Source organism: Heptranchias perlo, chromosome 2, assembly GCF_035084215.1.
Source record: "Heptranchias perlo isolate sHepPer1 chromosome 2, sHepPer1.hap1, whole genome shotgun sequence".
NCBI lineage: Eukaryota > Metazoa > Chordata > Chondrichthyes > Hexanchiformes > Hexanchidae > Heptranchias > Heptranchias perlo.
The window spans coordinates 55,017,805-55,023,804 of NC_090326.1; positions in this window are offsets into that span (position 1 = coordinate 55,017,805).

The window sequence follows — 6,000 nt, forward strand, 5'->3', positions numbered from 1 at the left end:
CCGGCAACCGAACCACGGCGGGAGGGGCCCACTGGCCAGAAGAGGCCAGGATAAGTTTAAAACATTTGTTTCTTTTAGAACTCCTTGTGGCTCAGGAGAAGCAGGGGTAATCCCCACAGACTCCACAAGGAGTCCTTGGACCTCTCCAGCAAACGAACTCCCCCCCCCCCCCCCTCCCCCCACACCGGTCAAGCTGGAAACCCACCTCCCCGATCGCTTTCAGACCCCTTCTCCCACTGACTGCCAGGGACCATTCTCATGAGTCCCTGGCTGCGGCCTCCTGCCACCAAATTGCTGCTCCCGCCCGCCGGCCAGGTAGTTATTTACTTTCATTTAAATGAAATGCCGTAAAAATAGGACAGGCCTCCACTCTTCGCCTGCGACACCCACTTTGAGGCTCGCGCACACCGTTCCTGCCCTACTTTTAAAATCGGGGCAATTGGGTTTCCTTCACTTTAATTTTTGTCTGGACTTGGTCGATTAGCCCTCACAACCATCAGCCTCAGTGGCTTGAAATTCCTTTTGAACCTTTCCTAATTATGCGGAGACTATTGTCCTATTTTAACCCCTCCCCCTTTAATTTTCCCCATCCCATCAAATTTTACCTCGATCCAAATTTTCCAAGTGCATAACCAGGGAAAATTTTTGTCTCTCCTTTGTCTCATTTTTTAGAGTTAAAAAAATTCACTGATTGACCCACCTGAGGCCCAGTCGATGCGATTTTCAAGTAGGCTTTGCCGGAAGCAGGCAGGAGCCTACTAAATATGTTTAAATCAGGGTCCTATGATGTCTTTGGGACGCCAAAGTCATTTTTGAGTGAGTCAGCACTGCTTTTGTAAACCCAGCCACAAATCGTGGGTGGTACAGGAGGGATGAGACCAGTTCGAGTGCCGTTTAAAGAGGCACGCACCTGCTCTCATTTGGATCACTGGAATTGTCTGGTAGACATCTTACTTGCTTTTCTCTGTCGACTTTGGCTGCAAAATTGTTAAATTTTTGGTTGTAGTGGCTGCATAACATTCAGAAAGCTCAAGATCTACTGGCTACTTCAGAAGATGTGAATTTTTTTGGCCATTCCATTCTGGCTAGAGGAGGAGGAGGGGGAAGAGAAGCAGCAGCACCAGGTGGAAGGACCACGTGGAGCTGCAGGTGTAGTTGTAGGGAGTTCACAGAAGTGGAGGAAAGCTCACAGAAACCCTTACCCTGCCAATATCTCACTATCTAGACTACCCGGGGTTCCCATCTCTGTGCTGGTGCTTGGAAAGATCCGAGTGAGTGACAGTACATCTTCGGAACGGTGGTGCAGCTGCAGAGCCTGGGTCATAATAAGGACAAGGAACACTGGTCACCAGTAGCAGATGAGTGGCAGCGCAATGCACCACCAGGTTGCCACGCTGTCTGTATGTGTGATTTGAGGAAAGGTAAAGAGTCAAACACTCTAGTGCATGTGAACTTCAGCCTCGCCAACTCCAATGTTGCATGTCCGCCCTCGGCCAATGATATAAATGGCAGCATCCTCCATTGGAACATGACATACCTCTCCCCGCACTTCACGTTTCTCGCAGTCTTCCTTCAATTATTCATCAGCTAGTCCTGCAAGGGGAGTGGTAGTTGGTTAGCCCCTATCTCTGTAACCTCCTCTAGCCCTACAACCCTCTGAGATCTCTGCGCTCCTCCAATTCTGGCATCTTGCGCATCCCTGATTTTCATCGCTCCACCATTGGTGGATGTGCCTTTAGCTGCTTAGGCCCTAAGCTCTGGAATTCCCCCCCTAAACCTCTCCGCCTCTCTATCTCTCTCTCCTCCTTTAAGTCACTCCTTAAAACCTATTTATTTGACCAAGCTTTTGGTCACCAATCCTAATATCTCCTTCTGTGGCTCGGTGTCAAATTCTGTTTGATAATGCACCTGTGAAGCGCCTTGGGATGTTTTACCATGTTAAGGGTGCTATATGTTAAGGACGCAAGTTGTTCTTGGTGTTAGTGCCCTTTGAAAGGGTCGTGACGATTTTGTTTAAGATAATATGCATGCTGGAAGGGAGAAGCAGCAAATGTCTGCCAGAGGGGAAGGTGGCTGTAGGAAAAAAGCAAAAGCAAAGTGTGAAAGAAGCTACCTGAACAGTTCAGTTCTAACGCAATAAAAGTAGAATGTTGCTTGTGCCAGCTTTGAGGGCAGCAGCAAGTGTTGAGCGAGTGAGTATGAACAGAAGAAGGTGTGGTACTGTGTTGCGATGTGCTTGCAATGAGCAGCAGGGGAGGGAAGGAATAGTAGTGCTGGGGGGCTGTATTCAAAGTATGAGAGATGTGAAGATAAAATCCTTGCCTTGGCAATCCTGATGAGATCATTGATTTTTTTTTTATTCTGCACTGCAGCCATGTCCTGGGAATGATGTTGCAGGATGATTATGCGAGTGAGTTTTCCCCAGAAAACTGAGCGCTATTACCACATTGCTATTCTGGTGAGATCTGCTATAGTTCTTAACCTTTTCGAACTGACACACCGTTTGATGGAATTGGCCCCACTGTATGTCCATTGACACATTAATTCAGTCCATCGGCTTCTGCACTATTTCTTTCCCCTCCACTCGCTCTATTGATTGAATTTGCTTGGGTGAGTTTCTGACATGGTGAGATTTCAAAGCCATAGCTTAAAGCTTCAAACACTGTTCCCTAAAAAAATAAATCAGTCAAGTCTTGGGACAGTACTTTTTGTTTTAGTACTCCCACCTTGTTATGGAAAAAAAAATAGCCTGAAGAATTTTTTGTTGATATTTCAGCAGAATGGCAAGTTTCTTACTGGCAAGGATATGTCCCCATCCATGCTGGATGGCTCTAGTTGAATCTAACCTCAGGAAACTACACCACAGGTAGCTTGAACAAAGCATACTCTTTCTAATCTTTCCTACCCCCTTTAAAACAAAAAGCTACAATTTATGCTTGACGTGCTAGTAATGTTTTTTTTACATGGATTTTGATGTTTTTGATCACATTTTTTGATGGTGCCTTGCATTTTTGAATATTTATAGTTTTATTAAAATATAAGCAATATATATATACTGTGTCTCACACACACGTACAACAATCAGTAACAACAACTTGCATTTATGTAGCACGTTTAACTTGGCAAGGCACTTCACAGGAGTGTTATCAGACAAAATTTGACACCAAGCCACGTAAGGAGATATTACGACAGGTGACCAAAAGCTTGGTCAAAGAGGTAGGTTTTAAGGAGCGACTTAAAGGAGGAGAGAGAGGCAGAGAGGTTTAGGGAGGGAACTCCAGAGCTTCGGGCCGAGGCAGCTCAAGGCGCGGCCGCCAATGGTGGAGCGATGAAAATCTGCAATGTGCAAGATGCCAGAATTGGAGGAGCGCAGAGATCTTGGAGAGTTGTAGGGCTGGAGGAGGTTACAGGAGGGGTGAGGCCAGGGAGGGATTTGAAAATAAGAATGAGAATTTTCAAATCGTGGTGTTGCCGGACCGCGAGCCATTGTCGGTCAACGAGCACAGCGGTGATGGGTGAACGGAACTTGGTGCACATTAGGATATAGGCAGCAGAGTTTTGGATGAGCTCAATTTATGGAGGGGGGAAGGTGGGAGGACAGCTGGGAGAGCATTGGAATAGTCAAGTCAGATGTAACAAAGGCATGGATGATTATATTATTCAGCAAATTCAATATCTAGGGGGTAAATTTTAACCCTCAAGAACGGGTGGGTTGGGGGTGGGTGGGGTGTAAAAATATTTGGTTTTCAGAGCAGGACAGCATCCTGGCTCCAACACGCCTGCTCCTGTGTTTAACCCAGGCAGGTTTGTCAGCATGTGGAGAGCAGGCACCAGGAAAGCCCATCCCCACTTAAAGCTGGCAGGCCAAAATTTTAAAAAGGCATCACTGAGATACTTGAGGGACTTAATATTTTGTGTATTGGAATAATAAATAAATTTAACCTTACCTGTTAAGGTTTCCCATCACTTCTGATTCACATCAGGCAAAAGCAGACGGGAAGGGCCGGATCTTTTATTGCACTGCTTGTGGGCCAAGAGGAACAGAAGTGCTTCATCCAGGCCCAACAAGCTCACCTGTCCGACATGACCCCCGCAATCAGCCAATCTCCCCCCGCCTCCCCGTGATGAAGCCACCTCCTCCCCTCACCATGGTGGGCCCCATCTACCTCCAGCTCTTCACCCGATCTCCAGAGACCCCTGATCTCTTCCTCAGCCCGCCGGCCCTCCCCAATCTTCTCCCCACCCCCACCCCCCGATCTTATCCCTGGCACCCCCCCCCACCCCGCCGAACTCCTCCTAGGCCTATGATAGCTCCCTCGCTCCCTCTGATCTCTGGCTGTGGCCTGCTGCAGCAGGCCTTCCTGGCCAACAGGATATGACCTAGTAAGAACGGGATATGACGCTCGACTCATCGATCGACAGTTCCGACGGGCCACAGCAAAAAATCGCATAGACCTCCTCAGGAGACTAACACGGGACGCAACCAACAGAGTACCCTTTGTCGTCCAGTACTTCCCCGGAGCAGAGAAACTACGCCATGTTCTCCGCAGCCTTCAACATGTCATCAATGACGACGAACACCTCGCTATGGCCATCCCCACACCTCCACTACTCGCCTTCAAACAGCCACCCAACCTCAAACAGACCATCGTTCGCAGCAAATTACCTAGCTTTCAAGAGAACAGCGTCCACGACACCACACAACCCTGCCGCGGTAACCTCTGCAAGACATGCCAGATCATCGACACAGATACCACCATCACACGAGAGGACACCACCCACCAGGTGCATGGTTCATACTCCTGTGACTCGGCCAACGTTGTCTACCTCATACGTTGCAGGAAAGGATGCCCCAGAGCATGGTACATTGGCGAGACCATGCAGACACTGCGACAACGGATGAACGGACACCGCGCAACAATCGCCAAACAGGAGGGTTCCCTTCCAGTCGGGGAACACTTCAGCAGTCAAGGACATTCAGCCACCGACCTTCGGGTAAGCGTACTCCAAGGCGGCCTTCGAGACACACGACAACGCAAAATCGTCGAGCAGAAATTGATAGCCAAGTTCCGCACCCATGAGGACGGCCTCAACCAGGATCTTGGGTTCATGTCACGCTACACGTTACCCCACCAGCGAAAAAATGTTATCTGTTTTTAATATAACGGGTCAGTTGCTGTCTTTTCTATGTTTCTACCTCTCTATCTCTGTTTTTTTTTTTGTTTGTTGTTTTTTTTGGTGATTTGTATATTCTGAGACCTGGCAGGTAACACCTGTCTGTCTGCACACTGATTGCCTTGGCAACGGGCAGTTGAAAAAACTGTCTGTTATCACCAAGCATTGTTCTGTGAATCATAAATGCGACTTCATTGCGAGGATTTCATTTCCACATCGTTCACCTGAGGAAGGAGGTAGCCTCCGAAAGCTTGTGAATTTAAAATAAAATTGCTGGACTATAACTTGGTGTTGTAAAATTGTTTACAATTGTCAACCCCAGTCCATCACCGGCATCTCCACATCAGGTTAGCTTGAGGAAGAGATAATAATGAGAGGGCACAAATTTAAGATAATCACAAAAAGAATTAAAGGGAAGGTTAGAAAAATGTATTTGCACAGAGGATGGCATGAATGTGAAATTCTCTGCCTCAAACTGTTGCTGAAGCAGAGTCCATAAGTACTTCTTTAATTGAATCCTCAAAAGGGAATTACATTGTTATTTGAAAGACAGAAATATTAAATGGTATGGGGAGTGAGAAGTACAGTGGGATTAGACTAAGTGGTTCATGTGGAGAAAAACACCAGTGCAGGCTTGACTGGATGACTGGCTGAAACTGTATTGTAACATTCTGTAATTCTATGAAGAACTTAGGGATAAAGGAAATCAATATGGCTTAGGAAGTGAAATTTCTCTTCTGCATTATTATGAGTTGTACTGGTTGTAAAAAAAACTTTAAGATCCAATAAAATAAATAATTTAAAAAGACATCACAGGATGTGGGG